The sequence below is a fragment of the Fukomys damarensis genome, unplaced genomic scaffold (assembly GCF_012274545.1).
Source record: "Fukomys damarensis isolate Sample0158 unplaced genomic scaffold, DMR_v1.0_HiC HiC_scaffold_2, whole genome shotgun sequence".
Classification (NCBI taxonomy): domain Eukaryota; kingdom Metazoa; phylum Chordata; class Mammalia; order Rodentia; family Bathyergidae; genus Fukomys; species Fukomys damarensis.
This window is the reverse complement of record NW_022900914.1, coordinates 52939864-52965874: the sequence shown is the minus strand read 5'-3', so window position 1 is coordinate 52965874 and position 26011 is coordinate 52939864.

Sequence of the window (26011 nt, the reverse complement as noted above, 5' to 3'; positions counted from 1 at the left end):
TGTATACATATATATATATATATATATATATAAAACAGTGGCTAAAAAAAATCAAATACATAAGGAACATAAAATCATATTTTAAAAATTGAGTCAATTTTACTTTAAGGCATATATTTTAAGAGTATGTGTATGAGATAATATAAACTAATTATTTGAATACATAAAAAGATATTTAGAAGAGAAAAGCTAAGAACTTTCTATATATTATGCTTAGATTATCTTCCAGATGATAATAATAGTGTACATGATTTGTAATAAAGAGTAATTGTTCTCCTTTGAATGAACAGAATGAGATAAAATGAAGCAAAATATCCCTAAAAACATTTTAAAATCAGACTTAAAAAGAATAAACAAAAAAATAATACTGTACTACCGCAGTGATTCAAATGGCCTAAATCATTTATTTACTTGTTCTTTTTGCATAAAATAAGATAATGGGAATATTTTTATGCCTACATTTTTAGGTCCATTTTCATTCTAAATGAAGTGAACTCTTTTAGCCTATGAAGAAGCATTATCATTGTCAAACATCTGTTTGTCAAATTCTTTGAAACAAGTACTTTTTCATATGTGATAATATATTGGTTTGATATTTTACATAGTCAAATTTTATGAATTTATTCTTTCAAACATGTTTATGAGAATCTTCTGAGAAACAGGTATTGTAATAATTACCAAAGATATAATTGAAAATAATACAAAGTACAATTATTATTTTCTTGAGGCCTATCTACTGAGATAAAGAAAAATCAAGCAACTATTTAAATATATATAAATCTAAGTGGTATTCAGTTACAAGTAAGAAATAAGCAGTTCTATGTACATCACTTTTTTTTTTTTTTTTTTGTTTTTTTTTTTTGTATCAGGGATTGAATTCTGGACCTTGTGCTGATGAAGATGGCAGCAGAACCACTGAGCTAAATCCCTTCCCCAAGTACAATTATATTTGATAAAATTAATTTCAAAGAATTTGTCCCTAAGATGTTTGTATATAAATATTTTGAAGAATATTAGAACTGCATTTGGTGAAGTCCATATGAATGTCAGATCTATATAATTTACAACAGCTGAAAATGCAGTGAAAGAAAATGTCTAAACCTCAATAATAGAATAATAATGTAGCAAAATAACAAATGAATTAATTCACATTTTGATTTGGAAATGGGGAAATATGATGGATAAATAATGTTATATTAGCTGTTATATCTTTCTTAGTTATTTAAAAATATAAATTTAAGTTAATTTGAAAAAAAATCAAAGTAAATAGTGTGAAACAAAAAGGACATTAAATATTTTAAAACAGAAAAAACAATAATCACTAACAAATAAAGTTAAATAGGCAGAAAGAAAAGATTATTGGTTAAAAAATACAAAAGATCTCTAGAAAGTTATGACTAATAGTTCTGAAGTTACCCTATTAAAAAGGTAACATGGTATGGTATGTTGCTTAGAATCATTGAGGTGCCATTTTCAAGATGTTATTTTTCACACAGAATCACTTTTTTTTCCCTGTGAAGTAACCTGTAAAATGACCTCAAATTATCCCTGACCTCAGTTATTCCTGTCTTTGTTTAATTCTCCCTGCTTGAGTGTGAGTGACATTTGGTAACTTTCTTCTAATAAATAGAATATGACAGAAGCGATGATATGTCACTTTCATTTGACATTGCATTTTTCTTTGAAATAAATATGTTACTATAACTGGACACTCAACTCAACATATATCTGGCAGTTGTCTATAAAATTCACATCTCCTTTTTACAGGTTTATGGAAACACTATTTGTGTACAGACTCAGTTAGTGTCAGGACTATTCTAATTTAAACTTTACTGTTCTTTGCTCATTTTATCGACCTCATTTGAATGGGTCATGTATCTCTTGTTTGCCAAAAATACACAAGTTTATGGACATTCAAGGTGGATATGAAAAGTTTTTCTTCTTAAGAAAATTAAAAAGATAGAAGTAATTGATATTTTTCTTTCATTATTATTATTTAATTATAAGAGTAGATGGTTGGAGCCTTAGTAGCCACGTTATAATTACAGGGGAAAAACAATGACAACTTCAATATTTAGAATAGGCTTGACAAGTTCACCATCAGTTGTCTTCCTTAACTTCTCATTATAGGAGAAAAAATGGACCTGATTTTATTATGTCACAGAATAAGATTGATTAACTAAAAGCCCCAAATATTACATTTTATTCCTTTTGAGATATATGCACATTTGGCAAACATCGACAAATTAGGGTCTTCTCTACCTTAGAAAGATCCACCAAAATAAAGGCATTTGTAAGTAGCCTAGGGGCATGGGGATCAGTGCCATCCTTTTATCTGAGTCACTTGCTTTAAATACATATATAATGCATTTGGGATTTCATATATATAACAATGGTATTCACCGTATTTTTTATTTCTGGCTTATTTATCTACTTTTTAAATTACAGAGTTGATCTATGGGAACATAATTTATGTATTACTAATTACACTGGATTATATTAAATGAAACAAATACATTCCTGCAACCATTCACATTATTTATTTTAAAAAGTTAAAGTTGTTCTGACAAGCAATGAAAATAACATATGCACACATATGTGCACACGCACACACACACACACACACACACACACACACACTTTGTGAGGCTGACTTCATCATGTTGTTATTGTTTGTATCTAGATGTCCCCCAAAATCTTATGCAGTCATCAATGCTGCTTTTTGATGGTCACTTTGTCTAGTGTAGATAATATTGGGATTAAAGATGTGACACTGGAACTTAGCCTGTGATTTTGGAATTAGAGAAGGCCCACTTGGGTGTGGGTAGCACTACCCAAAAGGCAGGTAGACTGGAAAAGATAAAAGGGAGAAGCAGGCTGCTGCTGCTGCTGCTGCTGCTGCTGCTGTCATTGTTTGCTGCTTACTGCCCTGCTTTGCCATGGGCTGTTGTTCCTCCTTTAGGCTCCTCTGCCATTCCACCCTACTTCAGAGCCAGCTGACTATTGACTGAAACCTCTAAAAACTGTGAGTCAAAATAAACTTTTAATCCTTTAACTTTGGGTGTTCAATATTTTATCTCAGTTGTAAGAAAAATAACTAAGACACAAGTGGTTCATGTACTAATTCTAGATTTTAGTATATTAAATGAATTGGAGAATACCTAGTTGGTGTCTGGAAATTGGGAGAATATACCAGCATAGGGAAAAATTCCATATAATTGGCTTGGAATGTTGCAAATAGTAATCAATGTTAATGTCAATAGCGAAAAATCTGTTTCAGAAAATAAAAGTAGAGAAAACACTTTCTAACATTTTATGATGATACTCTTCCACCACTCATATACTACTGAAGGTTCTAGTTAGTGTACTAACAAAAACATTAGACACCATAGATTCTAGAAAGAAGAAATAAAATTGTCTTCATTTGAAGATATCACAGTTGTCTATATAGAATATCACAAGAAATAAAAAAAAAAAAACCTAAGTTAACAACTGGACATAGCAAGGCCATAGGGCAAGAAGTTAAAGCACAAAGTCTATTATTTTCTAGATAGATTAGTAAAATCCAGAAATAGACCTATGCAAGTAAAACCAATTAATTTTTAACAATGAAAGAAAGAAATTCAGTGGACAAAGTTCAGTATTTTCAACAAATGGTGTTGGAAGAAATAAGCTCACGTACCCCCCCCAAGTGAATCTAGACAAAGACTTTATATACTTCACAAAAATTATTTCACTATGAATAATACACCTAAGTGGAAAATATAAAATAACATTTATAAGAAAACATAGAACAAAATCTATGTATGATTTGGCAAGGAGTTTTTAGATCAACGAAAGTATGGCACGAGATAGGAAATAAATAAGTTAGAATTCAATGAAATTAAGTATGTGTGCTCTGTAAAGGACACTGTTAGGGATTAAAGAGGAGTATTAGATTAAGAGAAAGCATTTGCAAAACACATGTATCACAAAAAACTTGCATCCAAACTATGAAACAACAATTAGAAAACAAATAACCCCCAAATTGGCAAATGATCTAAACAGATGCCTTTTGCAAAGAAGATACACAGATGGTGATTAAGCATAAAAAATGTATTCAACATCATTTGTCATTATGGAATTGTAAATTACAATCACAATGAGATGCATTACAACTAATTAGTGTGACTAAAATCACAAAATAAAGCAAAAAACTAAACTGGAAACAGCTCTAGTATTTGCTGATTAGGAAAAGAAGCGACAGAAATTCTCATTCTTTGATGATGGGAATATAAAATGGGACAGCCACTTAGAAAGACAATGTAACAGCTTCTTACAGAGTTAAAAAGTTAATTTAGCATATGATACCACCATCACCTTTCTACATGTCTTCTCACTAATTTGAAAATTATGCACACAAAAAACTTTATGCAAATGTTAATAGTAGCTTTATTCATAAGCACCCATACTAGAAATAATGAAGTCATCCAGCAAAGGATGAATGAAAAAAAGAAACTGTGGTGCACCAGTGAAACACAATAATATCAAGTGTAAGAGACAAATTATAAAGCCAAAAAATAATGGTGTATAACCTTACAATGTGTATAACCATTTACATTTTAAAATGTAAATGCCAGTCTAAAAAGATTATATGCTACATAAATCTAATTATATAACCTTCTGGAAAATGCAACACTATAAAGACAGTTAAAAGTTTCACTGGAGAAAAAGAAAAAAGAATATGTAAATCAAAGTAGGTCAATTTTTAGAGAAGTGAAACTATATTGTCAGTGGATATTAAGTGACGGTATGACACTATGTGCTTGTCAAAACAAAAATTTAAAACAAAAAAGTGAATGACAATCAATGCTCCTTCTTAAAAGAACATTTAGAGTATCAGAGGATCTCAAGACATAATTTGGAATATGACAACATGATCTAATTACACATAAAAACTACTCATAATCTCACCAAATCAGGTGAAAGTGAAGAATGCCAACCTAAGTAACTTTACTTTTTCCCATTAAGTTTATTGGTAAATTTAAGTTACATTCATAACTGGCAACTTGTAACTTTGCATGGTGTATCTTGATTCATATTTTTCTCTATTCCACTGCCCTCTCTTCACCCCTATTTACAAATACTTTGTTTCATTTCTTCCTTTTCTCATTTTTTTCTGTTCCATTATTTCCTTTCCTTACCCTTCCTACTTCCCCTTCTCATTTAGACCTTTGCTTACTGTTTCACCTTATCATTTATAACATTTGAACCTTATTTACACTTTCAGTATTTCACAACAGAGAAACTATTTAGTATTTACTCAAGTGTGTCCTATTTGTTTCACTTAAGAGTATGGACTTAATGTGCATCCATTTAGCTATAAACGTCTCTAGTTTCTATTTCTTCATGGCTGAGTAGTACTCAATTTTGTAGAAAACCACATCTTCTTTATCCAGTCTCTAGTTGATGGGCAAATGGGCTGTTCCCAAATTTTAGCTATTACAAACTGTGCCATTGTAAATGTGGGTGCACATATATCACAGTGTTATTATTCTTTTAATTCTTTGAAAAGATACCCAGTAGAGGCACTTGGAATTTTACTACAACACTGTGATTAAAAACAACATGGTACTGACAAAGAAACAGACCCCAGGATCAGTGGAATAGATTAGAAGATGCAGAGACAACTTCTGACATACTCTGCTATACCTCATCTTTGACAAAGGAGTCGTTCATTCTCAGTGGAGGAAAGATAGCCTCTTTAATAAATGGTGTCAGAAAAACTGGATTTCAACCTGTTAAAGATTAAAACTAGACCCCCACCTTTCACCATGCACTAAACTAAAATCTGAGTGGATTAAAGATATAAATAATAAAACAGAAGCAGTTAAACTTGGCTGAAGATAAGTTAGGTAGAACTCTTAAAGATATTGGCATAGTAAATGACTTTATGAACAAATCCTCAGTAGCATGGGAATTTGCACAAATAATCAACAATTGCCATCTCATCCTATTAAACAGCTTCTTCAGTGCAAGAGAAACCACCAACAGAACTAAGAGTCAATTGACAAAATGGGAAAAAATTTTACCAGCTATTCCTCAGACAAAGAACAACTACCTAGAATATATAAAGAACTCAAAAAAGTCAGATCTGCCCAAATATGAAGATCCAATTCAAAAATGGGCATCTGAAATGAACAGACATGTCTCAAACAAGTAAAAGTGGGAAATAAACATGAAAAAATGTTCAATATCACTGGTCATTTGAGAGATGCGAATGAAAACAACACTGAGATTCCACCTCATCCCACAAAGAATGGGTACTATCAAGAAATCAAACAATAACAAATATTAGTATGACTGTGGGGAGAAAGGAACCCTTCTGCATTGTTGGTGGGAGTGCAGACTGGTGAAACCACTGTGGAAATCAATATGGAGATACTTCAAAAAACTAGGATTTAAGTAAGTTTAGAAATATGTGGTTTTTGTAAGTCTAAAAGCAAAGAAAGTACATATAATCACTCTACTTCACTGATAAAATATTGACCATGGAGATTTCATCTGAAAATTCTCATAGACTTGTACACATACTCTGGCATTGGAAAATTAAGTAAATGAATGACAGATGCTCAAAACCATGTTTCTCAATGTTGTAGTGGGAAATTAAAGATGCAAAATAAAATAGAACAAAATCTAAGTTGCTAATGATGGATGCATATATGTTCATCAGCATTGTGCCAATGTTTTATATTTATTAAATTTATTGGTGCATTTTAGTTATACAACACAGTTACATTCATCATTGGGATCTTGGACCTATGCATGACTTATCAGGTTCTTATTTTTCCCCATTCCCCAACCCTTCTTTCATTCCCTCCACCCTTTTCTGTTTACAAAGACGTTGTTTCCATGATTTTTTTCCTTTTAACATATTTTTCTTTTCCCTTTTTACCTTTCCCTTACACCTCCCAATTCAGCAATTTTTTGGACATTTTTCTTCCTATTATGAAGAATCAATTATACATTTGAAACTTTTTTTACACTTTTACTTTTTCACACCAGAGAAACTATTTGATATTTACACATGTGTGGCATTAATTTCACTTAAGGGTATGGCCTTAATGTGCACCCACTTAGCTATAAATCTCTCTAGTTTCTCATTTTTCTGTCTAAGTAGTACTCCATTATATATATACATTTTTTAAACCACATCTTCTTTATCCATTCTCCAGTTGATGGGCAACTGGGCTGTTTCCAATTTTTAGCTATTACAAACTGTGCTGCTATAAACATAGGTGAGCATATATGTCTGTGGTATGCTTCTATTAATTCTTTTGGAAAGATACCCAGTGGAGGAATAGCTGGGTCAAATGGAACTTACAATCCTAGTTGCTTGAGGTATCTCCATACTGATTTCCACAGTGGTTGCACCAGTCTGCACTCCCACCAACAATGAAGAAGGGTTCCTATCTCCCCACAACCCCGCCAGCATTTGTTATTGGTTGATTACTTGATAGCAGTCATTCTTACCTGAGTGAGATGGAATCTCAGTGTTGTTTTCATCATCTTCATCTCTCAAATGAACAGTGATGTTGAACATTTTTCATATAATTATTCACTGCTTTTACTTCGTCTGAGAAAAGTCTGTTCACTTCAAATGCCCATTTTTTAATCCAGTCTTTATATTCTTGGGGTCTGATGTTTGAGTTCTTTATATATTCTAGATAGTAGGCCTTTGTCTGAAGAACAGTTGGTAAAAACTTTTCCCACATTGTGTGTTGTCTCTTAGCTCTGCTTGTAATTTCTCCGACTATGCAGAAGCTTTTTTAAAAGATGAGATCCTAATTGTTGATTTTCTTGTACTAATTCCTGTGCTACTGAGCATTTGTTCATAAAGTAATTTCCTATGCCAATGTCTTTAAGAGTTCCACCTAACTTATCTTCCACCAAGTTTAACTGTTTCTGTTTTAATATTTATACCTTTAATCCACTTGGATTTTAGTTTAGTGCATGATGAAACATATGGATCTAGTTTTAATCTTTAACACGTTGAAATCCAGTTTTTCTAACACCGTTTATTAAAGAAGTATCTTTCCTCCAGTGAGGGTGTTTGGCTCCTTTGTCAAAGATGAGGTAACTGAGTATGTCAGGAATTGTTTCTGCATCTTCTAATCTGTTGCACTGATCCTCACATCTGTTTCTTTGCCAGGGCCATGCTGTTTTTATCACAGTGGCTTTGTAGTACAGTTTCAGAGTGGGGATTGTGATACCACTGCCATGTCTCTGTTGCTTAGAATTGTTTTCACTGTTTTAGGTCTCTTCTGATTCAAATGAATTTTTGAATTGTTCTCTCTAGTTCTATGAATTATGTAGTTGGGATTTCAATAGGGTTCGCATTAAGTCTGTATAGCAGTTTTGGAAGTATGGCCATTTTCACTATATTGGTTCTTCCTACTCAGGAACAAGGGATGTCTTCCATTTTCTTATATCCTCTTCAATCTCTTTTGTCAGAGTGCTGCAGCTTTCAGTGCATCATTTGTCTCTTTCTTTAGGTTGATTCCTAAATATTTCATTTTTTTGATGTTACTGTGAAAGGGTTTGTTTCCCTAATTTCACTATCAAGGAAATGATTATTTGTGTATACGAAGACTATTTATTTTTGAGTAGCTGCTTTGCATCCAGCTGCTCTACTGAATCTGTCAATCAAGTTTAGAAGTTTTTTGGTGGAGTTCTTTGGGTCTTTTAGGTAGATTACCATATCATCAACAAATAAGGACAGTTTCAGTTCTTCCTTTCCTATCTTTATTGCTTTTATTTCTTTCTCTTGTCTAATTGTTGTGGCTAATGTTTCCAGAACTATGTTGAACAGGAGTAGTTTTTCACCATTTAGTATGATGTTGGCTGCTAATTTGGAAAACATATATATCATCAAGAACATATCCAAAATATAAAATAAAAAAATCAAATACCCACCAAATATCCAGAGGAATTCCTTTTATGCTCTTTTAGGTACTCTTGGTTACACATATAAATTTGTGAAAATATATAGGTAATTATACTTTTATGTAGTTTTATTTCCTTTTTTATCTGAGATAAACTAGAAGTAATTATACTCTGAACAATGTGGTTACATATTGAAATTTTGGTTTCTAATTCTATCTTCCAATAAAACTACTTCTACAAAAATTTAATTTGAAGACTGGGACAGAATCTACACAAGAAAAACCTAGAGCATTTCTTATCCTCTAATTTTCCATGCACACATAAAAAATGATGTTTATATTAGAGACAATAGAGTTGTGTATAGTAAAAGATAGAATGACTTGAGTATTAAACTACCAAAATATTGTTTGATTTTCTTACCACAGCATAAAACAAACATCCACAAATATTTATTGATATAGATGAGAACAATGAAAGTAAAAGAAAATGTCGTAGCCAAGTAAAGCCTAAGAGCCTTGGATCATCAATAATAAATAAAGTACAAGTGCATTTCTTAATGTCCTCATTAGATATTTCTCTGGTTATTCAAACCTAGTTCTACACTCTGACAAGTAGCATTTAAAGATAAGAGTATAAGTATTTTTTGAAGCTTAATACATTGAAAATGAAGTTAGGAAAAGAAAATATGACAAAAATGATGTGGCCTAAAGAATGATGCATCCTTTGTGTCTGTCTGCATTAGGGATATTTGAAGGAATAGTTTTCATATTCTACTGCTTTTCATCTCCATTAACATCCTAGATTATAAAAAAGAATCATAAATTGTTTCCCAAAGATAAATCTAATTCATATTATCACCTTCTTTAAGATAAATAGACCAAATAGTTCCACTGAAATAGTAGGTGAATTTTGTAGCCGTGTTGTCTAAAAATTTTTTTTCTTACTTCTTCTACAGGGTATCTTTTGTCATGTCATGAATTATTTGTGGTAGGAAACAAAGGAATTCCCTCCTGTCTGTTACATCACTATGCCTTTTTTCTTTGAACAATCTGTAAGTTAGTAGTAGCCCAGGTGTAATTATTAATACATTTAATTCTCTTTTTATGGAAGTATAATTTTTTACAGACTAAGTATGTGTGTGTATGCTTGATACTATTAGATAACTGTTTGTTAGCCAGCAGTCCATTGTAGCTAAATGCAAATATCTGGAATTTTGTGATTCTGTTCCTCTAGGAATGGAAGGATTTATAGCGTAAACATATTATCAAATGCATAAATATTTCCTCTGTAACTATAGAATTGCTTTCCCTGGCATTTTAAGGAACTACTAAACAGAAACCTTTAAAAGGCATTACATAAGCACTGTTTAAAACCCTCGCCTTCTTTACTTGAAGACAATTCCCTTTAAGCAATATTCTATTATTGCCTACTAAGATCCTTTATCTAATGAATTCCATCACCATAAACTCCAGATATCTTTGTATGTCTTTCCAACAGTACTTTGGAGCAGAATTTAACATGTGATGCCAATGTAACTACAGAGAGAGTTAGACTGCTTTCTCTATTCTCTTTCCCATTCACTGCAATTAAGATAATACTGCTGATTAAATTTGAATAATTTTTAATATGGTTCAAGGCTTTCCTTTATGTGAATATCTAGATTTGATTAATTAGGCCAATGCACATTTTGAGCTGCTCAAAGTCAGTGATTTTAATACTATTTTATTATTCTCACTGCCTTGACATTATAAAGCCAGATGGCAGAATATCTTCAGATAATCAGCAGAAAGAAAGTGAAGTTTCCTACAACTGATTTCAATTTTATTTGACTGAATGTTTTTCCCACTTTCAAAGCATTCCATCTAGTTCAGAGGAATAATTTCAATCGTCACTAGCACTTATTTTGATGTTAGTAAACCTAGATGGCACAAAATAGTGAAGAAATTTCTTTATTTTCTCCCAGGTTATGTAAATGGAAACAGCAGGAAACCACTCATCAGCATCTTTTGGTGCTGTAACCTTTACTTTTTCAATAATCTTGGCAGTTACTTCCTTTTTGCAGCCAGAGTATGGAATGCTTGCATCTTTCCTGGACATAATGTAATCAATTATCAGTGATATCAGCATTTTGTCTTGTGCTTATGGCATAAACATATCCCTATGTTTGTAAGCCATTTTAATTTGGTATATATTTCTAGACTCTAATATCAAATATATTTAAAATAGCATAAATACTGACTGGCTTTTATGAATCCATCATTTTCCATTCTCACACTATATTCCACTAAAATTAACCCAAACATCAACAGCAAAAAGATAATTAATTGTGGTCAGTTCATGTTGTAGATGTGATTTACTGATGAAAATATGCACATTATGCTTTTACCCAAAATAAATAATAATTTTCACATTAGAAACACCAAGCAAAATAACCCAAAAAATTGCATACATTTTCATGTATACACATAACGTACAAACACAAACAAAATGAACATATTGTGATAAAATCTACATAACCTGAGGATAGAATGGCTAGGAGAACATCCTCAAGGACTTCTAAAGTAATGTGAATTTCTATTTCTTGGTCTAGGTGATGTTTATTTAAGTATGTTTACTTTCAAAAAGTTTGCTGAGGGCCTGGGATTTAGCTCAGTAATTCTGGTGCCCACCTGGCAAGTTCAACGGCCAAGTTCAACCCCCCCACCCCGGTACCAAAAGGAAAAAAAAAAAAGTTTACTGAGCTGTAAAAGTATATTTATTTGTATTTCTATGTGTTCAGTAATTAAGATAGTTTAAGGCAAATGGAATGTAGGAAAATAAGAGACTCTAATAATTGGACAAATAATACAGGTCAGAGCTAATTTATAGTTTATCTCCTTCCAATTCATATTGATGTGAGATTAGTAATGATTATGGGAAAATGTTGTACTAGCCATGCTTCAGAAAATGTTTATCTGTGAGTTAAACATGTATATAACATTTTTCTTTTCAAACTGCTTTTCCTATTAATTCATTTGTTTTTTGTTTGTTTGTTTTTGTTTTGTTTTAAGACAGAGTCTCACTATGTAGGTGAGACTGGCCTGGAACTCACTATGTAGCCCAGGCTTGTCTCGAACTCACAGTGATCCTCCTGCCTCAGCCTCCTGAGGGCTGGGATTACAGGAGGGCTTCACCACACCCGGCCCTATTAATTCTTATCATCCTTATAATTACAAAAGATTCAACTTAGAAGTTTCCATAAGATTGATTTTGTTCAAAAATAGAAGAGGTGCATTAAATTTTTTAATCAGAATAATCAAAATAATAATAATAATAATTTAGATATTTGCTGCTATCCTGTTACCATCAGTGGGTATAAGGTACCTTACATTTTCCTCTATTTTTATAATAAAGTCTTAATTGAATCTTTTCCACCCCTCCCAGGAACCCTATCCTTCAGTCTAATCTCACCTCTGCAGCAAAAAGTTCCTAGGAAAATGTACTCTGAATATCGTCATTCCATTTCTTGCAACCCTACAATGACATTTTAAAACACTAGGCAAGCTTTTAACCTTACATCTCCTCTTCTCTTCCTCACTCACTTCTGTGTGATCACAGCTACCCTATTTCTAACCCCTCACTTATGCTTTCTTCCCTCTACATGCCAATTTCTAGATCTGCACCTTAGTTAGCTTTCTCAAAACTCACACAGGTATTTTCAAATTAGAACTAATCACTTTCCAGAACTTCATAACATCTATTCTTATCTAGTGTTTTTTTCAAATGTACAGAACATTCTGGAATATTCTATTTATCTTACTGTTGCATATTTCAGGGGCCGGGTATAGGCTTCTCCCCATGCCATTCCAACTGTCCCTCTTTCTCTCTGTTATTTCTAAAACTTAATAAAGTAACTGGCCACAGATAGCTTTTTAAAAAGTACACCTAAGATGAATAAATATAAATATATATGAATTTGAAAAACAGATAACATGTAGGAAGAATGAATAAAGCTTGTTGAGAGATTTTATTTTCAAGTATCAGGCATTCAGTTCTTTTTCACTTGTGTGGTCAAATGCAGTGCTAAAAATTCTGAGTTCATAAGTCCATAACTGTGAATATTTTTAAATGGATTCGCCACAGCTTTGAAGAAATTTCTCCTGATGAAGTCTAAAACATTTATGGCATCTGTTGTAACAGAACCTGCTTAGTATTTAGTTACTAATATAAAAATGCATTATTCAGACAAAATACAAGAAAGAAGAAGGAAAAGAGTTTCACGAAATGTATTCAATGTATTTTAAAGTATTTACGCACACCAAATTGACTCTTACTATAATGATTGTAATTAAGAAATGATTCTGTTCATCACAGAATGTCACGTGATTGTAGGTTTTAATTCAAGAGATCATTTGCTTCCTATCCTCTGCCAAAGTGTATATTGTTTCTTGTTAGTGTAGACAAACAACAAACAGCCTTACAAATGAAGAAAGAAAGTGAAGTAATATTATATTTCTCTATAGAATCCCCTTATGAAAATGCTGTGAAAACAGATGCTAACTTATACATTCAAAGCTTAGTAAATTTGAAAAAAGGAAAAAAGATAAAATGAGGAAGAATCAAGTGATATAATCAGAATATGAGAAAAATGATGGATGGAAACACAGGGGCCCGACTCTCCCGACAACTTAGAAAGTTGTGGAAGAATCAGATAGCGATCAAAAGGGTAGACTCAAAACTTGTGCTTTTATTCAGCAAGCATGCAAGAGTACAACTGCCTTCTCTCAGCCTGGTAGAATTGCCTGAAATGGGGCCACTGTGGGAGGAAGGATCAAGGTATTTCCTTTACAGTAGTCTGGGCTATCCTGTCTCTGGGCTGAGGGCTCCCTGCTTGATTGGATGATTAGTTGTTTGGCTCCTAAGGACAACAGGAAAGGGTCTTTGGGGGCTTTTCACACTTTAGAGTCAAGTTTCTTTTTTTTCCTTTGAACGTTTGCAAACCAAGCTTTGCAGGGTACAGAGTGAGGAGGAAGTGCAACAGCAAGCTGTCAGCTCTTCACAGGTGGATAAGCCTGTTCAGCCAACTCTAAACTCCTTCCGTGTGGGGTGGTCCTCTCGCCTTTTCTTACCTATAGATCTCTATCCCTAAACCATTAATCATTTACCATTTATTTGTGAATATTTTATAAAACATCCCAACCACCATTGCAAGTCTTCTCTACGTTGTGCACTTTTTTAACTTATGGTTGAGTCTACAATTATTCTGGGAAAATTTTTAATTAGCAAGCATATTATAGTAGAGCCTTTGACTTATATTTACATTCGCAAAACCGTATTTATTGTTAATAATTGAACTATTATATATCAGTTGTTTTGCTCATGACCAATATGATTCATTGATATAAAATCTATATGCAAGAATTTGTATTAATTCTTATTAAAATTAATGTCTTTATTGTTCCTGAATTAAGGATGTTAGAACACCAACATACATCTTACCAAGTTATAGCCCTGACCTTGGGTTCTTTTTTAATATTTAGTCATGGCCTTCAACTATGAATGCATACATTTTGATTATTACCAGATTTTAATTATTTATTACAAGGTATTAGCTGGTAATAACATTTGACTTCCCTAAGCTTTTCAATGTAAAATAAAATATAGCAATAAAGTTATAATGGCTTGAGATCAAATATTAATAAGAGTTTTATAGCAAAAATATTTAAGTAGACAGCAAATAATCATCTTGTCCTGTATTAGTTCTCGATGTATTACATAAAAGAAACTGTAGCAGCAGAAACATTTTCCCTTATACCACTAGTGAAGAATTGTTTAAAAAGAATAAAGAATTTCTCTGAAAATGTTGTTTCAAAATAAAGACATTAAAGTTATATAAAACCTTTCTTATTATTTAATAAGTATTCTTAATTTTATAATTTAATCTCTCTCAGCCATTGCAACAAAAGTTAATGCCCTTTTATTATTTTTCCACTGCAATTATTTTTGTTCACTGCAACTGTAAAATTCTATAGTAGCTTATCAACACCTGCCTTCTTCTTTTAGGAAAATACACTTCTGTGATTCTTCAGTGTAATTATTGTGGTTCATAAAAGCCAGGTTATTATGTTGGCTTAGGATAATATGCTTTTTACATAAAAATAACTTACAGTTATTCTCTCCTCTGTTGGTAATTATAACCCAAGTCCACTGCAGTAATAAACTTGGGCTGAGTACTTGATGGACTACTTTATTTTATTCTAACTACCCTTTTTCTACTATAGCTATTTATTAAGTGTGCATAAATGTGATGCACAGCAATAGTAAAGTTAAAGACACTACACACCTCTTTTCCAAAGATAGGCTTTTTTTTTCATGGCAAAAACATCAAGTTGTTATTTATTTAAAGTGTCACTAAGTATTCTAAAGCTGCATTATGCTCAGTGTTCTTATCATGAAAAAGAGCTACAGAAACACATACTGTTGAACAACAAGGTCTCCTCAGAAGATGTGGCCTTGTTATCTATGGTAGTCACACTATTAACTTTTTTGCAAAGAAAACCGAAAAGAAAAACATCAGGAAGGAACACAAAAAATCTATTTGATTAGGTAGGAAATACTCTTCATGGTATATATTAAATGTGTTGCCAAAAGCTTGGAAATAGTCTATTTCCTTTCCTATATTGAATATGATATTTATGCAATGTATTTTATAACATATCTTATATCTGCCCTCTTCTGTCCATTCCAAGAACTATCATTCTAGTTGTCTTGCTTTGTTAATAACATTTGCATTATGACCATGGAAAATATTAAAATTTATATTCAGAGATGAAATATTCCTTGAAAACTGAACTCATACAAATAGATTATGTAATCTGACATAAAAGGTATTTGGTAATATTACTGCCATGACCTCCAGTTTAATTTTAAGAGAAAACACAAACAACCAAAATAACAGAAATGCTACTCAACTAGATTATATTGTCAACACTTATGAGGCCATGTGTGGCAACTGAGTAGGGAAAATTCTACATCTAATATTGTTATTCAGATGTTTTGGCCCTTTAATGATTCAGTCTTGCTTGATTTAATCTTAGTTTCTCTTATTCCATCAATCAAATCCAATTGTTAAATCTTTCAAATATTTACATTACCTTGTCACTTTTTTCAAGATTAAATTCAAGTTTCTATTCATTTTGGTTTTATTTTGAGGTGGAAAGGGGTGGAATAGGAGTATTTCTGTGGATTCTATGTACCATCCTCTATGAAACCTTCTAATTCTGTGAGTTTTAGCCTACTTGGAAAGACAAACAACAGAAATGTAATTCCACTCAAGTAAATTATTTTCGATGACTTCATGACCTTTCCTGTGGTGTTCATGACAAAATGTCTGTTGTCCTTTCCTTTATGCTTTTCAGTGATAAAGTAGTAGCATTTTTTCATAAATTTTAGAAAAACCCTTTCTTAGTATTTATTTAATTATTACCTGTGACACTGTCTTTATTAAATTTGTATTTACAATATCTGGTTGAGCTGCTATAACACAGGAGCACAGATCAGTTGCCTTAGAAATTAGAAATTACTTTTCTTGCAGATCTGGAGGCTGGTAGCCTTAGAAATTAGAAATTACTTTTTCGTACAGATCTGGAGGCTGGGAGTTCCTGACAGTGGTTCTCTTTCTGGCTTGCAGATAGAAGAGAGACAGTAAGAAATTCTGATAACAACATTAAGCCTATCAGGGTGACCTAGCGTGAACTCTTATAAATCTATTTATATCCTAAAAGCCTGTCTACTAAAAAGCTCCCAATAGCAATGAGGATTGCATTCTACTATTGCATCTATACTACCAGTCTGTCTACTTAATCTTTACTTTCAGCTATTGTGTTTTGTTTGAGAATTTCTACAAGGTTCCTTTTTTTTAAAGACTGACATTCTCATGAGATATTTCATGTTGATGTCATTTCTCAAACTATGCAGTTAATTGAAGGTCCCTGTCTGATAAGTCCAAAATCTGAATTTGGTTGTCTTTACCATTGCCTTTTTTTCCTTTGGCTTTTGGTCATTAGTTTCTGTTACACAACATGCCTAATATATTTTACACTTGAATTTGTATACTGTGAATGGTAACTTGGAGAGGCTCTTGTTGACACTGCTTCTCTGAAGAGAATGTTGTGTATGAAGGAATGTTATTGAAATTAGGATAAACAAACCATTCATCCCATCTGCTGTTGCAGTCACTTGAAGTCCTTTTTTGGGCCTGGAATGGGGTTGAAGAGGAAGACTTTTGCCTCATTCCCTTGCTACGTTCCTAGGTTAGAGCTCATTTGGATTCTCAGTAGAGACACTGGCCTGGCTGACCAACTCAAAGTTTCTTGTTAGGCCGAATTCTTCATTGTTTTTCCCCTTTTCTCTGTGAGCCATTTTTATTTCTGGCTGGTATGTCTCTTGCTCTCTTAAAATTATGCAAGAAATTTTGGTCTACAGTCAAAGAGAAGGTTAGGTTCATAACTGCAGTTTTCCTTTCTCTGCTCTCAATATCAGGAACCCTAATATTTGTCTAGTGATTTTTGCTACTTTAATTGGTCTGATTTCACTTTTCTTCTCCCTCAATATTAGATTATGTTTGTGAAATTGCCAAGGGTCTGGAAATTTTTGCATCGGGAATCAACAAATGTCCCTAGAAAGTAAAAATTCCATGGAGTATTCCTTTTGTTGGCCCCAAGTCTTGGATTCAGTGCTCACTGTCTTTTGCCTTCCAACAGTGGGGATAATTAATTGGTATATTATCTAGTTTTACAGTTGATTTCAAGAGAAGTAGTCTGATACAGCATTGTACTTGATTATACAAGTGTGGCTTGGTGTTAGCTATTTATTATTGATTACTAAAAGAAGGCTGATATCATAAATGCACCTTAGGTTTCTTCCACAGTAACATATCATAGGTTCCAGTAGGCACTTTATATGCTACATTATGAAAGCTTAATTTAGCCTATAATTGCTTTAAAAGAATCTTATATTCCACCTGCAAGTGTTGTTTTACACCTTAATATTTAATACTTTCATTGGATTTATGAAAGGGAATGTTTTATGTTGTTATTATATATTTTCATGTATATAATTATTTGATCCAGCCATTCACCTGCTGGGTATCTTCCCTAAAGAATTTAAAAAATCATACTATAGTGATGTATGTGCACCCATGTTCATAGCAGCACAATTTGTAATAGCTACAACTTGGAAGCAGCCCAAAAGTCCACCAACAGAGTCTGGATAAAGAAAATGTTTTTTTTTTTAAATAAAATTGAATATTACTCAGCCATAAAAATGATAAATCAGAGACATTTATCGCTAAATTGATGCACATTGAGGCCATACTCTTATGATATAAAAAAGACACACATGTGTAAATAATGAAGAGTTCCTCTATTGTGAGAAACTGAAAGTTCAAATAAGGACTAAAACGTATAATAGATAATGTGAAATAAGAAGAAAAGGGTCAAAGTGGAAAGGGAAATGGGAGTGGTACTGGAAAGGAAAGAAGGAATGTAATAAATATGAGAAAATGAAAAATAAGGGAAACAGTCTTCATAGATTGAGGGTAGAGAGGGGTTGAAGGGAGGGCAAGGGAATGGGGAAAAAGTAAGAATCAAGACTGATTATGTAAAAGTACAAATGTCCAACAATGAATGTCATTATACTGTATACATTGTGTACCAATAAAATTAACAAAAGTTTAAAAAAGGTAAGGGAAATATATATAATTATATATATATTTTTACAACTCTATTAAAGCTGTCTTGGTTGTCTATATATGATGACTGAAAAATTCTATCAGCATCTGAATATTTGATAGATGTATGTCTTACAAACTAAGAGGCCACTTTATATGTCTTAATCATTGTTTCTATAATACTGGAAGAAAGAAATTTTCCCAATGAACTGTAATAATTGAAATGCTGAAATAAGTGTCATGGATAGTTATTCTGTTTGCAATTCTTTTGAGAAATTATACCTTTACTATCTATCTGTCTGCTGATCTCTCCACCTGCCTGTCTACCAGGTGGCTTTCTGCAAGCAAGAGCAAATGTGAATATTCTGTCTTATAAACTTACTTATACATAATAATTGAATTTCCCTAGATGTGTTATTCAGTTAGTAAATGAAAATATCCTGCTAAATCTACATTTCCTAAAGCTGAGTATCAGGGCTATTAAATTTTTGTTCTAATGCCCATTGATATTTTAAAAAGAACTATTTCTTGACATCTAATGTACAATGGAAAATGTTGTCATTTTCATGAAAGTTCAGAATTTTAAGATCATATTACCTTTCAGTATGACATCAACAGTGAAAAATAATAAAAATTTACCTTGTATAGTAGATAATGCCATGAAATGTCAGCTTTTATTATGTACACTTTACTACTCTTAAATGACAGTTTTGAAATGAAAATGTGCATGACCCATAGCTTTCCCAAAAGTTATATATTTAACCGTCACTTCTTATAAATGTGTTGCATCAAAAGTGGTAAAACTATTTTTACCTTCTTAATGGCAACATAATGTCAAAAGATAAATCGGTAATAACAAAATATAAGCAGAATATTACATTTTCATACTTGTTTTTTAACTTCACTTAGTGATTTCCAAGTGACACTTAAATATCTAAGATAAAATGAAGGAATGAAAGCAAAAACTACATCAGTGAATGACAGTATAACATCAATATAATGATTAATGAAAATGAAATAATTTACTAGTCTTCACAAACCTACTTAGTGCATTGCTTGCTATTTCCAAAAATTTGGGATGCCATTTTCTGAATTGGGAATAACATACACACACCCACACACACCCCACACACACACCTACACCCCCCCCACACACATACATCCACAAATTATGCACACTCAGGACAACAATTTCAACTTCAAACTTTCACAACTGTACTATACATTCAGTTTGAAAAATTTTAGCATTTTTCAAGTCTTCATTTAAGTGATTTCAGAAAGGCTTAAAATTTAATTTTCACAAAAATTTACAATGTAGATACTACTTTCACCTTAAAGATACTACTTTCACGCTTAACATGTGTAATTACTTGGGAAGAGATCACTAGAATGATTCAGTGTCCCACAGCTAGTTAATGGTGAATGCTAAATTATAACCATAGCCTGTCCACCTTTGCAGTACATGTACATTATGCTGTATGACACTACAGTAAGGAATAGATCTAACAAGATGTTTGATTAATAAATTCTATTCTGTAAAGAATAGTTCATGGGGGCCAGGGATTTAGCTCAGTGGTTCCACCACCTGCTTCACAAGAGCAAGGACCCAGAGTTCGATCCCTGGTACTAAACAAACAAACAAAAAGTAGTTCATGGACCTGCAGGCCAAATAGGACATTTACAGAATACAAGTGGGTATTATATTTGGAAAAGATTCTCCCATTATAAGCTAACAGGACACATTCAAACTGCTGTTGACAAAGTAAGCAAAAAAGAAACACAAAATTATGACTCTACCATAATTAATTAAGAATATGCAAATGTTTCCCGGACAAATAATAATATTGGTCATTATTAGAAATTTTGCAAAAGGGAGCACGGAGAAAATCTAAAAAGAAAGGAATTAAGATGAAAGGATAAAAATATGAGAAATTTAATGTAGCTTCATGCCGGGGCTGGGGATTCAGCTCATTGGTACCACAGGCCTGCTTCACAAGGGCAAGGTCCCGAGTCCAATTCCCAGTACGAAAAAAAAAAAAACAACCCAAAAACCAAAAAACAAACAAGCCCCCAAAACAGTGTCATGTCATTTCAATAAGGGAATTAGAAACAGTGTGTATATTATCAATAACTGGACTATGTTTCCAATAAGTGTGAGGAATGGAATGATGCCTTTGATTCTTCATATATGAAGAATATCCTTCTTTCTAAAAACCTACATATGTAAATGCTAATATCTATTCCAAGAAACAGCTGAATAAATGAAATGGCTGTGAGTTTTGTTAGGCAACTCATGAAGTCAAAATATGCTTCCTTGTTTTCTAATTTGTGATTACTAGCAAAGTGCAAATTTTTATTGCTTTGTCCCAGGTGAAGACACGATGAAAATCAACAGGACAATAAAAATTAGGAATAGATAATAAAGGCATTCAACAAAGTTGGATTTACATGATTATTCCATTCATATTCGGGCCATTTACATTTTTTTCAAATACATTTGAACTTTGGTTTTATTTTTATAACCATAATTAACAGAATTCAGGGGTATAACTTCTAAGTGTTTACTAAGTAATTTTTAATATCATCTTCTGTATTTTCCCTCAGAATTTAGTGTATTTGCCAACTACGGTGTACAGTGAAGTAGAACTCTTTAAATATGGTTCATTTTTAAAAATTCCAAACCATAAATAAATAGGAAGGTATTCACAGATAATGGACAACATGGATTACTAAATCTTGTGAATTCCTCTCAGAAAGTGAGTGTTGAACAAAAAAAAAAAATCAAATTATGATTATCTCTCTCCTCTCCATATAATTATCAAAGTTTCAAATAAAGAGGTTGTTTTAGTGAGTATGCAAATATTCATATGGAATCCTTTTGTACTGAAAAATTACTTGTTTTATTTATTATTTTTACCCAAGTCTTTCTGAGAACTCAGGATTAAAATGATGTTTTATTGAGTCTTAATTGTTACTTTATATATTTATTTATCAAAAATACATATTCTTTGAATTTGTTTTTATAAGACAACTTTTCTTTTGAAGTATTGTATCATCTCTTCATTATTAACAGTGTGGATTATGTGAATGTATTTGAATTTCTTTATATATTTATTTCATACAGGTTTATTTCATCCTTCTCCAGTTTCCTTTTTAGACTTTATCACCTTGTGCTACTAATTTATAGGAGCTAAAGGTTTCTATATTCTAGAATTATAAAACGTTTCCTCCTGAATCTTGCATCATAGATTTTCAAAGACTCACTTCTCTTTGTGAATTTTATATAATCCAAATATATATATATATATATATATATATATATATATATGAAATATGAAGATTCAAATGTCACTAATCCTGTGTACTTTTTATTCTGGTTGTAATGTTTGCAAAATTGGAATTTCACATGACAACCAACAAAACTAGATTCCTATTTCTCACTAGTACAGGATCAATTCAAAATAAAATAAAGACCTATATGTAGGGAAAATTCTTTAGGACATTGAAATGGTGAAAAATATCTGGATTCCAAAATCACACAAAATAAAATAAAAAAAGGGACTATTGGGACTACATGAAAAGGAAAAAAAAAACTTTTACATAGTAAAGGAAGTACTTGAATCAGAGACAAACTACAGAATGGGAGAACATATTGGCAATTTATAACTGTTACAGTATGTTAGTATCAATAAAAAATGAACTCTGAAAACATAATAGCAAAACAAAAAATAACCTGATTAAAAATACATTAGAGCTAAGTCAATATTTCTGAGAAGAAGAAACAGAAGTGGCCAAAAGCTATGTGAAAAACAGCCATGACAAAAATGCAAATAAAAATCTCAATAATATCTTGCCTCGTCTTAGTGAGAATAGCTAATGTTGAGAAAAAGGAACACTTGTATTTTGTTGGTGGGAATATAAATTAGTATAGTCATTTCAGGGAAGAACAGTATGGTAGCTTCTCAAAAAATTAAAAATGGTACGATCCAGATATGATCCAGAAATTCCACTACCGAGTATGCCCAGTGTCAGAGACACCTGTATTTCCTCGTTCATTTTATCACTATTCACAACAAGTAAGAAACAACCTAAGAATCCATTAAGTGATGAACAAAAAAATATGGTACATATACATGATAGAATATTATTAAATAATTAAAAGAATGATAGCTACAACAATCTGGATAGAAGGTAATGTTACTGAGGCAAGTGCAATGACTGAAAAACATATGATCTGACTAATACGTGAAATTTAAAAGAGATCATCTTATAGAAATTGAATAGGGAAAGTTATTTACCAGGGACCAGGGACCATGATGGATGGGAGAGGGCAATGTTGATCAATGGTTTCAAAGTTAGTTGGGTAAGAACAAGAGCCTCTAGGGTAATATTTTATAGAATTGTGATCATAAGTAGCAATTATGTACAGAACATTTTGAAAAAGTTAAAAGAGTCTTTCGCAAATTTTCTCCCCAGAGAAATGAAATGTTTGAGGATATAAATATGTTTAATTTTATTTTTAAACACTGCAATGTATAAATGTATGAAATGTTACATGGGACCCCAACAAATATGTAGAATTTTATATTTTTGTGTATCAGCAAAAAAAACCAAATATTTTTACAGTCAACAGAAGTACAATTTTTCTATGTTGGAATCCAAATCAGTGCTATAGATTTAAAGACTAACCATCAAAAATAGTACTACATGTTTCTTTAAATATTTTCTGTTACATACATTTTAACTCATAGATTTAACTAGAAATTACGATACTGACTTGCTTGGTCTAATACATAAATACTCAGAATATTTAAGGGATTGTTATCACACTTTTTCACCTATGATGGTTTGCTCCTTTCATTTTACCTAAAACCAAAGAAAATGTCAAGGTCAACCTACATAAGTCTCTATAGGAAGCAGACCCTGGCACAAATTTGTATGTATGTTATAATCACTGGAGAAGCTTTAGGCAAAAATGTATGTGAATGAGTGGGAAAAATAGGATATACTTATGGGAGGTATTTTACTTTGATGCAGTGGACAGAGTAGGGAATCCAGTTCAAAATCTCAGTTCCACCTGTCTTACAAGTAGGTCACATCATACTGCAAAGGATTCTGAAAAGCAAATTTACTAGCAAACTGTTCTTTGACAAAAGCTCCCAGGACACCTTTAGGGAATGGAAAAGCCAACTTCCACAGAAGGAGGTGTTGAGCTGTGGTTACCTTTATTTGACTTAGAAGTTTCTGCAGATTCTGTGGACAGATACAGCTGAGATGGCTATTCAGAGATTTTTAGATTAAAGTGAAAGAACTGGAAACTTGTATCTTGTTACCAAATATTGGACCCTCTAAAGGGGGGCATGTGGCCCTGGGTGAGACCCCTTCCTTTAGCCCAGGACAATCAATGGGGAGAAACTGAGTTCCAAGTCATTTGCAGACATTTTCAGCAACCAGGGACAATGAGTACCCTCATCTTGAAGAGCACTACATTTTGCACTGCAGGGATGCAAAATGCCATTAGCAGGTGTATAATAGGAAGAACTTATTCCTCTTGGGATCACCTGCACGTTTTGGGGCTTAAATCTTCAAAATGACTGTATTAGCATATAACTTATAACATCTAGCAATAAAACACGATTACCTACCTTGATATCTCAAACACTTGACATGAGTCTAACATTTTGTGAGTAGTTATGTATAAGAAAAAAGAGCAATGTCTTAAGTTTTTTACCTATCCAGTGACATATCAGGAGACAGAACTGCATTGGAAAACTATAATAGTACACAAGAGCCTAATGAGATAATTAATGATGTGAAATAGAAAGCAAAGGGGTAAAGGTGTAGGGAAGTGGGAAGGGTAGCTTTACCTTGTTATTGCAAGAATTGAGATCTTTTTAGAGAGAGGGAAGTGGAGAAAGCAGAGCATTTCTGTGTTAGAAGAATGTAATAAAAATGAGACAAATATTCCTATTTTTCCACAGGGCTGAATACATTTGTTTTTCCATTTCTATTACTATATATTTTATGCATAATAAATATATTCATTGTGTCAAATCAGTATTTATGTATCTACATCTATAGATATATTGACATATATTTCATTTTAATCCTGTTTGTGCCCCCTTTTCTTCTCCTCCCTCCTGTCTATTCATCCCTAAATTCTATTCCCAAGGCACAAATTCTCCCTGTTTCCCATCACCTAGTTTCAATTTGCTCTTTACATTATTTTTAATTTGGGTTTCTCATTACGAGAAATCATGTGATATTTAACCTTTTGTCTAATTTACTGTATTTCACTTAGCATTATGGTTTCAGGGTGCATTCATTTTCCTAGAAATGATTCAAATGCATCTTTATTTCATTTCTGTTTGTCTCTGTTGCTCTAGAACTACAAAAAGAGAGATGAACAAACTTTAAATCCCAATAAACCAAGGATTGAAGGGTGAGTAATTAGATTGGGAGGCATAACCTTGTTTGCTTTAACCCTCTAAACTACATCCAGCATGTCCTAGTAGAAAGGACAGAGTTTGCTAAGACAGAGATCCAAACTGACAGCCTTCAAGAACATTCCTGGCTGAGCATGCACACATTCCAAATAGTCGAGGAAATCATTCTGAAGGAACATTAAAGGCATGAAGGGGCTGTCTAACAAGCAGAGGCCAAGAGTAAGCAAGTTTGTAGAGAATGGAGTTCCTGTCTTCTGCAGATTCTCTTAGAGCCTATGGTGGTGACTGCTGTTGCAGTGTGCAGAAGACTGGCTTGAACAGATCATAAACCATTAGTCATAAATATAATAACCAGACCTGTGCAAACTATCACAGACAAGAACAATCATTTTCTATCCAGGATTCTGAATCCTTTATCTAAGCCATCAGAAAGATATCCAGGGCTTGAGAAGTCAGAATAGAAAATCTGAGCACTCATTTGGGACACTGAGTCATCATAAGATTATTTAAATCCTCTTTAAAAAGGACTATGAATATGAACTCATTACAAAGTTAAGAGTCTGTTTAAGATGAAGAATATTGTGAGATCATTAATTGATAAATTAATCTTCCCAACTCCCAAGCTACAAAAGGACAATGGAAATAATTGCCTAGCTATAGAGTATAGAAACATTAAATTTTGAGTACATAAGTAGTTCGAGTGAATTAAATGTGCTATTTCAAATCTATGGGTGAAGTAACTAGAATTCAGAAACCTCATCAAAAACTCTACCATTCTTTCTCTTGCTATATTTAGTGAATACAGGCAGCTGGAATTTAATAATAATCTATCTGCTGAGATCTATTCCAGTCAAAATAAATAAATTTCTATAAATTATAAAGTAAGGAAAACATTCTGGAATTCAATTAAACAAAGGTACAAATGCATAAA